This window comes from Myotis myotis, unplaced genomic scaffold (genome assembly GCF_014108235.1).
Source record: "Myotis myotis isolate mMyoMyo1 unplaced genomic scaffold, mMyoMyo1.p scaffold_m19_p_9, whole genome shotgun sequence".
Lineage (NCBI taxonomy): Eukaryota > Metazoa > Chordata > Mammalia > Chiroptera > Vespertilionidae > Myotis > Myotis myotis.
The window spans coordinates 81,727,290-81,742,836 of NW_023416401.1; the positions used below are offsets into that span (position 1 = coordinate 81,727,290).

The 15,547-nt window shown below is 41.5% G+C and overlaps 1 protein-coding gene across 11 annotated transcripts in view; it reads right to left on the bottom strand.

Annotated features, from left to right (window-relative positions):
• STAU1 (staufen double-stranded RNA binding protein 1) overlaps window positions 1-6,822 on the bottom strand; it is a 63,925-nt gene extending 57,103 nt beyond the window's left edge. For 5 of the 11 annotated variants that reach the window (XM_036321664.1, XM_036321662.1, XM_036321660.1 and 2 more), the window contains exon 1: window positions 6,576-6,819. The gene's annotated coding sequence lies outside the window, so the exon portion shown is untranslated. Of the gene's footprint in view, window positions 1-6,575 lie in introns of all 11 variants that reach the window. The other 6 variants (XM_036321656.1, XM_036321653.1, XM_036321652.1 and 3 more) reach the window with 3 other exon arrangements.
• Between the last annotated feature and the right edge of the window lie 8,725 nt (window positions 6,823-15,547).

Sequence of the window (15,547 nt, forward strand, 5' to 3'; positions counted from 1 at the left end):
AATTTGACTGCAGCAATCTATCACAACAAACAAAAATAAACTGTAGCCCTGGCCAGTGCTGCGCAATGTCTAGCATCAGCCTGCACACTGAAGAGTCTCAGGTTCGATTCCCTGATTCCCAGTCAAGGGCACATACCTCAGTAGCTGGTTCCCTACCCAACCCACTTTGGGGTGCATGAGAGAGGCAACCAATCGATGTGTCTCTCACACAACATACAACTTCAACTCTTGGCACAAAGTAAGAGCTGGATAAACAGCAGCTTTTATATTATTAGATAAATTCAATCTGACCTTTCAGATTCCTTTCCTGCATCAAATAACCTTCACCTGATAATTTTAACCTGGCGCATGGTAAGAAAGAACAACAAATATTATTATCCAGCAAATTCACTAATCCTGTGCTCAGTCACATAAACATCTATAAATATAAACTTATAGGTACATATCACTTGTAAAATTACACAATAAATGGAAAGAGAAAACATGTTAACTAAAATCAACCTACTCACTGGGCAACCAGTTCTAAAAGCTACAACAAAGAGAGGGACAATCTGATTTGGAGAAAAGATCCTAGGGCACTTAAATAGATTTTCTTAGTTTTTCCTCTCGTAGACATGACAAAAACAAACATCTAGGACAATTATGACCTCTGTATCATAATAAAATGGCCTGTTTTGCTTCCATTACTGTTATAAACTCACAAAGCCATCATCACACTTCGCTCCCAAATCAGATTCCATATTAAACAGAAGCAGGTGAGCCACAGATGTAATATTTAAAAAACTAATTTTTAATTGAAAGCAAATACTTTCTTGGATATATTTCCCTACTCTTGCTTTCACTAAATATATTTTGAAGGAGCACACTAAATATACTTTTTTTTTTAAATATATTTTATTGATTTTTTACAGAGAGGAAGGGAGAGAGAGAGTCAGAAACATCGATGAGAGAGAAACATCGATCAGCCGCCTCCTGCACATCCCCCACTGGGGATGTGCCCGCAACCCAGGTACATGCCCTTGACCGGAATCAAACCCGGGACCCTCCAGTCCGCAGGCCGACGCGCTATCCACCGAGCCAAACCGGTTTCGGCCTGAATATACTTTTTTAACAAATAAATGAATGTGTGTAATTCTGGGAAACAATTAAGTCTGCATATAATTTGCTTCTACCTCCACTTTCCTGGTGACATAAATCACTTTTTTTTAAAAAATATATTTTATTGATTTTTTACAGAGAGGAAGGGAAAGGGATAGAGAATTAGAAACATCGATGAGAGAAACTTCGATCAGACGCCTCCTGCACACCTCCTACTGGGGATGTGCCCACAACCAAGGTACATGCCCTGACCAGAATCGAACCTGGGATTTTTCAGTCCGCAGGCCGACATTCAATCCACTGAGCCAAACCGGTTAGGGCGAGATAAATCACTTTTACATCAAACTTATTCACTACGATGGGAACGTAGATATTTTTAAAATAAATTAAGCTATTTATAATAATTTCACAATTTTGTTTTTTTTTTAAATAATTATGTTCTTTGGTAAGGTTTTTTAGTTCAGAACATTAAGTTGTGAGCAAAACAGATATGCAAACTGTGCACCTGGTGGTATTTAAAATCAACACAGCTAAAAAATAAATGAATAAAATAAACACAGCTATATATTATAATCCTATCCATAATAGGTAAAAACATAGGATTTCGTCAACATTATTCAAGCTTTTAATACTTAATTTATCGATAAGCACATCTTGGTTCACTAGACAATTTCCTCTAAAAAAGCAAAGAGCCCTGGCCGGTTTGGCTTAGTGGATGGAGCGTTGGCCTGCGAACTCAAGGGTCCCGGGTTCGATTCCGGTCAGGGGCTGGTGCCTTGGTTGCGGGCACATCCCCGGTGGGGAGTGTGCGGGAGGTGGCTGATCGATGTTTCTCTCTCATTGGTGTTTCTAACTCTCTGTCCCTCTTCCTTCCTCTCTGTAAAAAATCAATGAAATATATTTAAAAAAATAAAAAATAAAAATAAAAAGCAAAGAGTTCTGGCCCTAGCTGGTTTAGCTCAGCAGATAGCGAGTTGACTGAAGGGTCCTGGGTTCAATTCTGGTCAAGGGCACATGCCTGGGTTGCAGGCTAGGTCCCCAGTAGGGGATGTACAGGAGGCAGCCAATCAGTGATTCTCTCTCATCACTGATGTTTCTCTCTCTCCACCCCTTCCTCTCTGAAATAAATAAAAATATATTTTTTTAAAAAAAGAAAAAAGGCAGAGTTCTGACCCACCCATTATGCTCAATGGTTGAGCATTGACCCAGGAACCAAGAGGTCACAGTTTGATTCTGGGTTGTGGGCTGGATCCCCATGGGAGGGTATGCAGTAGGCAGATCAATGATTCTCTCTCATCACTGATATTTCTCTCTCTCTCTCCTGCTCCCTTCCTCTCTCTGAAATCAATTAAAAAAAAAAACATTTAAAAGAGAAGGACAAGTAGAAGAGAGGTGATAAAGCAAGGGTAGTAAAATGTTAATGGCACAGAATAAGTGATAGATATAAGAGGTGACATTAAAATTCTTTAAACTTTGTTATATATTTGTAATTTTTCATAATGAAATATTCAGTAAAAATAAACATAGCAACGATGTCTTCTCGTAGTTCAATCTCTAACTTGTAAATTATATTTTTTAGGATAGCATAAATGCTATATAGTCTTAATTTTGATAAAGTTTTACGTAAGGAAAAGTTCAAGTAGAAAATTGTACCAGAAGCATATTAACCACAAAGGTCTTCACCACCACAAGTTAATTTAAAATAACCTGTCATAGGTCTAGTGGAGAACAAAATCTGTCATAAAATTCTCTAAAAACTTCTGAAGGCTCCAAAATCCAAAAGGAGAGCAAGGCCAAAAGCTCTCATTTGAGGGGAGGAGTTTACATTTCCCCAAATTGAGCAATTCTGTGTCACTAAGCTGCATGTGAAATATGATCCAGTTCGGAGGCTAATAAAAACAAGGCCCTATGACATCTCACAAAAAGATACCTTTTTCATGAAAGTTTCATCTTTATTTATACCAGTAAGTTTCACTCTCACTCCATCCAGTAAAAGGGCATCAGAGAAAGTTGCCCTGTAAGCTGAGACCCACTCTGTACCTCTAGGTTAAATACTTCTTCACTGTTTTATGGGGGAAAGACTCTGGATGAAGCAGCACAGGATATTCCCAGGTTTAATGATTACACCCAGAATAATGTTAATGGTTGGACTTCAGAATTGGAGGAGGGGAGGGAATTCTGAGTCATGCTCATTTTTAAACTTAAGATAATCTGCATATAAATGAGCTTTCTGGCTTAATTTTAAAAGAGAACAATGATAGACTGAATAAACTGCACAGTATTTATGATAACAATTCCAAAAACATAAAAGTTTTACTTTAAGCCAACTAGGAAGTACTAAGCATTTTTTAAAATTTTTTAAATATATGTTTATTGATTTCAGAGAGGAAGGGAGAGGGAGAGATAGAAATATCAATGATGAGAGTCATCCATCAGCTGCCTCTGCAGTCCCTATGGGAATGGAGCCCGTAACCCGGGCATGTGCCTTTGACTGGAATCGAACACAGGACCCTTCAGGCTGCAGGTCAACGCCCTATCCACTGAGCCAAACTGGCTAGGGCCTAAGCATTTTTAAAATAAAGTACTTTTGTGTCCTTTCTTAGACACCAAATTAGATTTTCCCCCTAAGTTAATTTTAAGAGGTATGTATGTTCCTCCCCATCTCTCAGGTTGTAATATCTGAAACACAACATACATTTTTGCCATACCTGATCAAGTTCAAAAATAAACCTACATAACTGAAATAACAATGCTATAGGTCTAAAAGCTGGAAACTGTTCATGACCAGAAATGTGAAAACTAAGTAATAATGACAAACAATATTCCTGTCAACTTTCATTCTAGGAGAGCCTTCCTTTAAGCAAGAAAGAAAAACATGAATAGCTATGAATTCATACTTACTAAATTTGTTTATAAATACAGCAGATGGGAAGGTGGGGTCTTTGGAAAATAATTCTACAACAGTTTTGAAATCAAATATCCTTTGCTTAATTCTTAACCTAAGGTAATAGCAGCATATTTACATAAAAACTGTAAAGAAACTTTGAAAGTTATTATGAATTATTAACTGTTGTTTAACTTTGACACAAAGCTATTCTCCATTAAAAGTGATTTAACAGGTAGGTCTCTCCACCAAAACAGGATTAGGGATATCTGTATTTCTGATTACTTTTCAATTACAATCATTAATAATAGCTCAAGAATTGTTGCTTTTGTACACAAAGAAGCAAAGAAGTATTTTGGATATAACTTTGAAGGGAGGAGGTAAGCACTGAATCAAGAGCTAATTTGGTTGCTAATTTTTTTTTTCCTGCTGTATAGTAATCATGTATAAAGAAGAGAAGCCCAACAAACAAAATAAGAACTGTGATTCTACTAAAAGTAAATTTTGTGACAGATTAAGAGTCTGAGGCAATCTGGTAAAATTATGTTTAGGATTTATTTCAAAATAACCTAGTTTGGGGGAGGGTGTACTATACGAAACAAGATTGGACCGGCTATAATTTAACAACTGTCAAAGCTAGGTGACCAATATATGAAGATTCACTATACTACTTGAGTTTTGTTATGTTTTCCATAATAAAAAGGTTGTTTTTTTTTTTAAATTAGGTTACCTACTGCAATATTAAAACATTTCCCAAACATTACAATTTGTGATATGGCAGAAGACATTGCTATGTCTTCTTTTGCTTGTATAGTTATCTGGGTGCTTTTAAAGAGTTATCCAAACAAAGATTTTAAACTAGAGATGATGGTAAGATTATGTCAGAAAATTCTAAGAAAAAGTCAAAAACAGAGAGGCCACTTTGCATCGTGTGTTACTGAGAGATGGGTGTAAATTAAAAGTTTTAAGTTCAGTAAGGAAATCCACCTAAAATAATCCAATGTACAGGAGGATCACTGACTAGAACAAACACACACGTCTTAGTCTTTTGTAAATGTGAACCTCCATGAGTTGCATTTCCTTAATGAAAGGTACACCTAAACAATTAAGCACAGAATTAAGAGAAACTCGGTATTTCTTAGAGTTGCCGTTTTATAAATCCCACCTGTCACCAGGATGACTGAAACTGCTCCCTGTGAAATCCAGCCGTATTTTTAGTTTTTACTTCAACAAGCAGCAATGTAATTTACATTGGGCGAGCACACCGATTCTTGAGAGCCCAAAAATCAACCAAAAAGTCTGGTTTAACTCTCTTCCCATCACCGTCTAAACAATTACAGCTACAGGCAGAACGCAAGAGCGACCTTAAAAATGTCCCCACAGCCAAAGAACAGGGGCAGAACAGACTGAAGCACACATCTTCCCCGGAACAGAAGAAAACTTCCACATAAGCAATACTGCGACACGGAGGTGGGGCAAGGGCTTAAAAGGAAAGTCGGCCAACAGGGACGAGGGAATAAAAAGCGCACAGCTGCAGCGAAAAAAAAAAGTTAGAAGTTAGATATAATAGCGCAAGAAAGGGCATTTTCCAGCTTCGTACATCCCCCCCCCCCCACCCCACCCCCTCCAGAGCCTGCAACACAGCAAGAGCTCCAAAAACGTTTGCCGAACTCAAGGAAAGCTTCTGCCAGCAACTTTCCCAGGAACGGAATGACAACAAGCAGCCTGATGACGGCAGGAAAACAGAGAGCCGGTGAAAATCTCGCAGTTGGCTCGGCTGCGGAGGTGGAAATAACAGCACCTTTTACAGACTGCCTGCTGACAGGGCGTCCCAATTAAACGTACACTCCTTCCAGGTATTAACGCCCCAAATAAATCGGCGCTGCAAGCGGGCACGCTGAACATCTCTGCCTCCAAGGAGACCCACGCAGGGAGGTGGGTCAACTTCTGTCCACGCTGCCCACGAAGTTATGGCTGCATGTCACGCTAATAAATTATGCAGATGCTTTATTGGGACACGCTGTGGGTCTGGCACTTCGATAAGCGCTTTATACGCCCCAGTTCACCGAACCTTAACCACCTGAAGCGGCAGGGACCTCATTCGCCCCTTGTTCCAACTAAGACACCGGGAGTTTCAGTGATTTGCCTAAAAAGGCACAGGTGGGACTCACAGCCGCGTCAGTCACCTGAGCGGTGCCCCTGACCACGGGTCGGTAGCGGTGCTGCTACCCACCCGGCTGGGTTTTCTCGGGTGCTCGGCCCTCAGGGGCTTGACGCGGGGACCCTGCGCCCCTGGCCCGGGAAGAGCCTCCGCACTCCGCGCGCGAGGAGGAAGGAGGGGAGGCGGCGTGGCACCTGTTTCTGGCCCCAACAAGGGGCGGAGGAACTGGCAGCGACCAGGGTCCAGGCCGCCGGGCACCCCGACGCGGGGGGCGCGGGAGGATCCTCCTCTCCGGGAAGGTCCCGCAGGCTGGGAGAGGCCCCGGGAAGGAGGCGGGGCGCGCGGTCCCGCCGAGGCCTAGGCCCCCACTCGCCGCCCACCTCCCGGCGGCGCAGCCCCGGCGCGGGCCCCGTCAGGCCCCGGCCGCCTCACCTGGCTGCTGCCTGGAGCTTGTCCCCCGACCGGCGGTCCTGGGCGGCGGCGGCGAGGAGGGGAAGAAGGAAGGAAGGAGGGAGAGAAGGAAGGGACGGCGGGAGGGAAGAGGCGGAGTGGCCGCGGAGGAGGCTGGCGCCGCCGAGCCGGGGGGTGGTGAGAGGAAGGGGGAGCCGAATCTGACGCGGCCACCGCCGGCGCAAACGCTGAGGAGCCGCTCCGGCGCCCGCAGCCCGGCAGGAAGTGACGGGGGAGGGGCCTATGCCCGCCCCCCAGCTCCTGCCCGCCTCCCTCTCGGCCCCACCCCCGTCCGCGGTCCGGACCACAAATCCCAGCGGGCTCTGCGGCAGTGCCTGCGCTCGCAAGGCACGCCGGCAGCCTAGCGGGCTGGGGCCTGGTCTTGCTTGAGCCGCCTAGTCCCGCCCTAGGCGCTGGGACCTGCTGGGAGTTGTAGTTCGGCTGGGAGATGGGTCTGGGCTGCTCTCGAGAAGCAGGGCGGAGCCTTTCTTTTTCCTCACCGTGTTCTTTCTTCCGGTTTTCCTCTCAGTCCTTCTCCCCCCTGGGTTCCTTCTTTTCCTCCATCCCTCAATTCCTCCTTCCGTAAATGTTTATTAAACGCCTGCTGTATGCAAAGAGCTGACAATACAATATGGTGGTAAAGAGAAAGACAACAATTCCTGCCCTCATGGAGCTTAAGTTCTAGTAGGGGGTAAAACACAAAAATAAAATCAATAACTTTTATAGTGAATTAAAAGGCAAGAAGTGCCAGATCCTATTTCTCTCACCCAATTCTAGATAAACTAAATGTATTTTAGCAGCCATCTTATATGGCAGGTTGGGGTTTGGGGTGGGGAATCTTGGACCTCTAGAATCACACAACAAAGAATAACGCAGCATTGTGAGAGGTCCAGGAAACTGAAGGACTGCAGATGCCCAGGCCTCCTCCTGCTTCCTTACTCTTTAAAACGTTTATTTTCTCTCTTTGATTTTTTTTTTTTTTTCCCAGAGAGGAAGGGAGAGGGAGAGAGAGAAACATCAACGATGAGAGAGGATCACTGATGGAATTCCACTTTCCGGAATCCAGCCAGCAACCCAGGCAAGTGCCCTGACCAGGAACCAAAACGTGACCTCCCGAGTCAACACTCGACCACTGAGCCATGCTGGTCTCTGCTTCTCTCTTCATCCAACTATTGTTCAATCTTTCCAAAGCAATATAGTTTAATATGTATAAATTCATAATATGAGGCCCTGTGGCGGAAGGGGTCCCTCCAAACAATGCTTTGGGACTTTTCCCGAGCTACAGAGGACTCCTGTCCTGGACCAGGACTTTGTAAATTCAATGAAACTGAATCTCAGGACACCAATAACAGTCCAAGGACTTTAACTGTCCCTGAGTGCCCATCCATGACAGTACTAAACAACAATCAAATATTGTCCAGCCCTCTGCTGAAGGCGAATTATTTTTCTTTCTAACTTCCAAGCAGTCTGATTCCATAGCTCACGTAAGTAAAGGAGCAGACATGGAGGTGTTTCCCTAAACCCAAAGCTGGGGTCCCTATACAGTCATACAATCTCTTCAAAGGTGTAAAGGTAGAAGGTGGTGTTCTGACCCATTTTACTATCATCCATGAGGGTTCAGGTGATGGGCTTTTGACTTCCGATCTTAAATTTCTTCCCTTATTCTGTACATTGAGGGGGTGGTCGCTCTATTTTTTTTTCTTTCAAATACAGGCTTTGGATTTTATTTTTATAACTTGGACCTCAGTACAGTTGGACCTCTGTTTCCTTGTTAAATGATTAGAAACAACCATTTCCTATCTTACCCAGAGACCGTAAGAATTTGTAGAGCTTGATACCCTGTCTCATCTTCCCCATCTGAAGAGTGAAATATCTCTCCTTAGTGTTGTGATGTCCTAAGTGTGATGCTCTGAGCAACCCAGGCTACTATCCGCTCCTATTAGTGACTAATCACCTGTCATTCCACGGGTCAGGCATCCTTATAGCACTCTGCTCTCCTCCCTCCCCCCAACCACTGATATTACTGTCTCCATAGTTTTGCCTTTTCCAAAATGTTATATACATAGTTGGAATAGGCTAGTATAGTTCTTTAAGATTGGCTTCTTTCACTTAGTAATATGCATTTAAGTTTCCTCCATGTCTTTTCATGGCTGATAGCCCACTTTTTTATTTTTGATAGCTCACTTTTTTTTCTATTTTTAATAAATACAGTAAATAACTATAATTTTTAGATAAAAATCAACTTCTCGCAGGGCTTTTATGAGCTTTGCATGTTCCCATTCCTTGTTACAAACACATATGATTTATCTTCTCAGAAGGAACAAGCAGAATTTAGTGTAACTTCATTGTCACAGTTTTTTACTTCTGTCTTCTTCCTAAAGAAAAATAAATACTTCTTTTTATTATTTGGCAAGAATCAAAAAGTCTTCATGCCCTTGGAAGAGAATATGACTGACAGTCTCTAGGTACAAATAGAGAAAAACAAATCTAAATGACCCACTTCTGAACCCAGGCCAGCCCCATGGCTAACCTATGCCTCTAATTACTATTCTTTGGTTATACAAAATGAAAGTTCAGAGTCATTTTCAAAAACAAGGACTATTAAATCTTTAGATTTTTTTTTCTTTTTCTTCTATGTTTTTAGTTTTAATTAGTTGCTATCACTCTAACACTTACATAATAATCTGGGTTTATATCATCTCTTTAAAAATGAGGCAGATTTGGCTGCACAGAGCCTGTGAGTGGCAGCTGCTCCCTGAAGATAGACATATTCTTTTCATGTCACCACAGACCCTAACCTGCCCACGTCTCTCATTTAGTTACACTCCTCTTTGTGTTGACATTTAAGTTTGCAATGCCTGGCCTACTGTGTAACTGCATGGACTAAGGATGGTTTATGGAGCTGAAGACTCACCAGAAAGACAAAGAATCTCCAAATGTAAATGTGATAAACACAGGAAGGAAAAGTACATAGTATTATGGGGGCCTTTATTAGCATCCTGAAGCATGGTAGATGTAGCAAAGATTTAAGGGAAATGAAGGAGGTAACCAGGAAAAAGTGATATGGGAAGTGTTCTAACCAGTCCAAGTAGGATGGAAAGCATGTACAAAACCCTGTGGCAGGACAGCATGTGGCCCAGGTTCCAGTTACTATTGCTACAAAATGAATCACTCCCAAATTTAGCGGCTTAAAAGAACAGCAATCATTTAATTATCTCTCATAGATGTGGGTCAGGAATTCAGAAAGAGTTTGGCTGGGTTCTTCTAACTTGGCATCTCTAATATGGAGCTGGACCACGGGGGTGGGGGGCTGGGAGGGTGGGGCGTAGAGCCCCTGGGCACTGACTGGGTGCCTTTGGGCCTATCCATGTGGTCTCTGCAAGGGCTACTTTGAGCTTCCTCACAGCATGGCAGCCTCAGGGCCCTCTAATTGTTAATTAGGATAGTTAAACAATACTTAAGCTGCAGTGGAATGGCAGCAGAAGGCTTCAAGAGTGAGTATGCCAAAGAGCAAGGCAGAGCCTCATTGCATTGCCTTATGTGACTCAGTCTTGGACGTCACATAGAGCCCTGTCAGCTGTGGTTTATTGGCTACAAGCAAGACACAAGCCTGTCCAGATCCGATGGTAGGGGAATTAGACTCTACCTTCTGATGGGGGAGAGGAAATGGCAGGTCTGGAACTCAGAGGAAAGGCAGGGCTGGATACACAACATGTGAGTATCATTTGGGAGGTAATTGAAGCCTTGGGTATGGCTGTTAGTGGATGTTAACACCTGACAAATTATTTCTGTTCCACTCTCATAGCCCCTTAGCACAACTTTGCAACCTTATAATTATTCAATTATTTGCTGAATTTGCTCTGTTTGGCTAGGACTATCTGATCAACTTCCAGGAGGGCATACACTCAGACTATCTTAGTCATCTCTGGCCCCTAATACAGTGCCTGATACACACAAATTTCCATTAACTGTTGATGAATCACAGCCTCTGTTATCTTTGCTGGAGTCCCTAAAAAACAAGAAACACCTGTCAGATTGATTAGCAGTGGTTGGCAAACTCATTAGTCAACAGATCCAAATATCAACAGTACAACGATTGAAATTTCTTTTGAGAGCCAAATTTTTTAAACTTAAACTATATAGGTAGGTAAATTGTTATTAACTTAATTAGGGTACTCCCAAGGCTTAGGAAGAGCCACACTCAAGGGGCCAATGAGCCGCATGTGGCTCTCGAGCCGAAGTTTGCCAACCACGGGATTAGTGTATGTCAAGGTCACTTATACTATGTGTTACAAGGGAAAACAAGGTTGAGAACTATTTGCTAGTCTAGATGAGTAATCCTCAAGGTTATCTGTGGTAGACTGTTCCCCTAAAACTATTTCAGAATCTTAGGGTGACAACAATTAGAAGGTATAATGAGTAAAAAAAGATATAATGGAAGACCTCATTTATAAGGCAATTAAAAATTTCTAGGAATAAACTTTACAGTAACGATGCACAATCTATGTGAAGAAAAAATTTTAATTCTACAGAAGAACACAGAAAAAAGACTTGAAGAAATAGAAACATAAACTATGTTCTTGCCTAGCAAGACTCTGCATCATTAAGATAGATGTTTGATAAGATCCCAATAAAAACACAAGCAGAATTTATTTTGGAGTTAGATGAACCATGTCTAAAATTTGTATGGAAAAATTAACCAGAAAATATTTCTGAAAATGCCTGACCAAGTAGACAACATACTATAAAACCTTACTAATTAAAACAGTTAGATGCTAGTGCCTAATTCTACAAACCAGTGGAAGACAAGAAAAATTCCCAAATAGAACAAAACACATGTAGGCATTTAGTATTCAATAAAGGTGGCATTTCAAATTGGTGAAAATAAGGTGGATTTTATTCAATAAATGGTTTGAGACAATTATGTAGCCTCTGGCATAAAAAAAAAAAAACCCACAAAGTTAAATACATACCTCCTATCTTATATCAGGAAAAGAGTCATAATGGACCGAGAACTTAAATGGAAAGAAGGAAACCATAAGAAGATGGAAAGAATCCCTAAGTCCTTATGACCACGATGGAGAAGTCCCTTTTAACTATATTTGGACTGCAACTAGTGCCCCTTTGCAAACTGTTTATTACCTGCTCAGCACAATTTAAGTACAGAAATTGAAAATAAGTTCTCAGAAAGTTTTCTAGCAAAACAATATTGCCACATTTTATTGTATTTTAACAAAAGTACCAGTCTGGCCAAAACCGGTTTGGCTCAGTGGATAGAGCGTCGGCCTGCGGACTGAAAGGTCCCAGGTTCGATTCCGGTCAAGGGCATGTGCCTGGGTTGCGGGCACATCCCCAGTGGGAGATGTGCAGGAGGCAGCTGATGGATGTTTCTCTCTCATCGATGTTTCTGACTCTCTATCCCTCTCCCTTCCTCTCTGTAAAAAATCAATAAAATATGTTTAAAAAAAAAAAAAAAAGTACCAGTCTGGCTCTAACCGGTTTGGCTCAATGGTTAGAGTGTCGGCCTGTGGATTGAAGGGTCCCGGGTTCGATTCTGATCAAGGGCATGTACCTTGGTTCCAGGCTCAATCCCCAGTAGGGGGCGTGCATGAGGGAGCTGATCGATGTTTCTAAGTCTATTCCTCTCCCATCCTCTCTGTAAAATCAATAATATCTATATATATATATCTACATATATCTATATATATATCTATATGTATATATAGATATATATATATATTTTAAAAGCTTCCTATTAATATTTAAATATATATATATATATACCTTTTAAAAAGGTTGCTAGTTCAAATGCCGGTCAGGGCACGTGGCCAGATTGCAGGCTCGATCCCTGGTAAGGGACATGCAGGAGGCAGCCAATTGATGTTTCACTCTCAAGTTTATGTTACTTTCTCTTTCTCCCTTCCTCTCTCACTAAAAAAATCAATTAAAAAATATTTTGTTAATCCTCACGGGAGGATATTTTTTCCATTGATTTTTTAGAGAGCATGGAAGGGAAGATGGGAGGGGGGTGGGGGAGGGAGAGACAGAGCGAGAGAACGAGAGCGAGAGCGAGAGAGAGACATACATCTATATGAGAGAGAGACATAGATTGGTTGCCTCCGCAAGCACCCCAACTGGGGCTGGGGATCGAATCTGCAACCCAGGTACATGCTCTTGACCAGGAATTAACCCGAAACCCTTCCGTGTACAGGCTGATGCTCTAACCACTGAGAACACTGGTCAGGGCAATAACAAAAAATATATATATTTAAATATATTTTTATTGATTTCAGAGAGGAAGGGAGAGGGAGAGAGAAATAGAAACATCAATGATGAGAGAGAATCATTGATCGGCTGCCTCCTGCACACCCTACAGTGGAGATCGAGCCCGAAACCTGGCGATTTTCTGACATGAATGGACCCGTGACCTCCTGGTTCATAGGTCTACACTCAATCACTGAACCATGCTGGCCGGGCTACATATATTTTTTAATAAAAAAATATTTTTAAAAAATGGCAACAGCCAAAATAAATAAATAAATAAAAATAAAAAATGACAACAGCCAACACAACAATAGCTGTCTGATGTGAATGCCATGTCTTTTTCTTTTTTTTTTTTTGAATACCATGTCTTGAACCATAATATATAAGTCATATAATAGAGTGGGTTCTTATTGGTCACATCACATAATAAGGTTGTATCTGGCAGAAACCGGTTTGGCTCATTGGATAGAGCGTCGGCCTGTGGACTGAAAGGTCCCAGGTTCGATTCCGGTCAAGGGCATGTACCTGGGTTGCGGGCATATCCCCAGTAGGAGATGTGCAGGAAGCAGCTGATCGATGTTTCTCTCTCATCGATGTTTCTAACTCTCTATCTCTCTCCCTTCCTCTCTGTAAAAAATCAATAAAATATATTTAAAAAAAAAAAAAAAGGTTGTATCTGATTGGTTAATTCTTGGTACCAGAAATCATTATATACAAGTATAGGCACCCAACTTTTTTTAAAAAGTCACTTTGGAGCAAAAAGGGTAGGTAATTACTCTTATTTTTTGTAAATAAGTCAAAATTATACCTTTTTTTTTTTTTTTGTCAGATTGGCCAAAATACATTTTTTGGTGTGCCACAGAATTTTAGTAATTAGTTTATGTGTGCCATGAGATGAAAAAAGTTGAAAATCACTGATCTAGGAAATAACACTCAATAAAGTGGCAGTAGATGTTCCTCATTCACAAGACTACATCTAAAACCAGGGTATGAAACTTGCCACCATCATAACCACCATTAAAAGAGATCTGAGGCTATAATTTTTTTTTTTAAAAAGGAAAGTAACAAGTGTTGGCAAGGATGTGAAGAAATTGGAACCTTAATACCTTACTAATGGGAATGTAAAATGGTGCAGTCATTGTGGAAAACAGTTTGATGATTGTTCAAAAAGGTAAACGTAGAATTTTCATCTTCCCCAGCAATTTCACTCTTCGGCATATACCAAAGGAATTGAAAAGAAGGAATCAAATATATCCTTGTGTGTCGATGTTCATTGCAGCAGTATTCACAATAGCCAAAAGGTGGAAAGAACCCAAATGTTCATCAACAGAAAAATGAATGAACAAAATATGGTATAGACCTACAACAAAACATTATTCAGCTATAATGAATTCCTGATACATGCTTCCATATGGATGAACCTTGAAAGCAGTATGCTAAGTGAAATAAGCCAAATACAAAAGGACTAATGTTGTATATTGCAACATATATGAAATATGTAGAATAGGCAAATTCATAGAGACAGTAAGTAGAGCAGAAGTTGCCGACTAGGGAGAGAGAATGGGAAGTTATTGCTTAATGGGTGCAGAGTTTCTGTTTGAGCCCATAAAAAGCTTTAGTGATGGTTACACAACACTGTTAATTCCATTAAATGGGTAGCCGAAACCGGTTTGGCTCAGTGGATAGAGCGTCGGCCTGTGGACTGAAGGGTCCCAGGTTCGGTTCCGGTCAAGGGCATGTACCTGGGTTGTGGGCACATCCCGGGTAGGAGATGTGCAGGAGGCAGCTGATCGATGTTTCTCTCTCATCGATGTTTCTAACTCTCTCTCTCTCCCTTCCTCTCTGTGAAAAATCAATAAAATATATTTTTAAAAAAATGGGTAAAAAAAGACAATTGAACATACTATGTTGTACAACTACAACTCTGTTGCAAGTAGAAAGTGTTGATATGGAAAGAGCAAACGTCTATGAAGGAGGATGGGCAATGCAAGAGGGCTTCATATAGGAGGTGATGTTTAGGGAACGTTGTCTAGAGGAAGTAATCACAAGCTGCATTTAAGAGTAATATTTCCACAAGCAGAAATGAGAGAAGTTTCTAGAAAGGCTGCGCCCCACTTTCTTAATGACCCTGGCGCCCCTGGCTAGATTATTGTCTTGGCTCTGTTATAAACTGTCTCTGTGACCTTCCAACCCCTCTGTGCCTCAGTGTTCCCATCTGTAAAAGGTGATAGTCATTTCACTTCTGTGAGGGTTACTGTGAGGATTAAACTAATTAATACATGTAAAAGAACTTAGCGGTATTCGGCACATAGTAAACATTCTATAAGTGTTAGCTATTTTTATTTTTTTTTTATGAAAACGTTTATTGCGGAAAAGCTAAGAAAACAAAAATCACTTGTAATTCTACCGCCCAGAGAAAATCACTGCTAACCGTTTATTGTATTATCTTCCAGTTTTATGTACATAAATATACACATACAGAGCTTATCCACGCACCTCGTTAGACTTTCTCGCCCCTCGCACTTTGCAACGTAAACCCCTGCTTTTTGAGCGTCAAGACAATGGAATTTGACGGAGGCAAAGCCCGCCCCTTGATTGTGTCACTAGAAGCCACGCCCCACACTAGCGCATGCGCAGTCCTCGGGCGCCGTGGTTAGTCAAGGGCTTCTTCAGACCGGAAGTGACGTAGC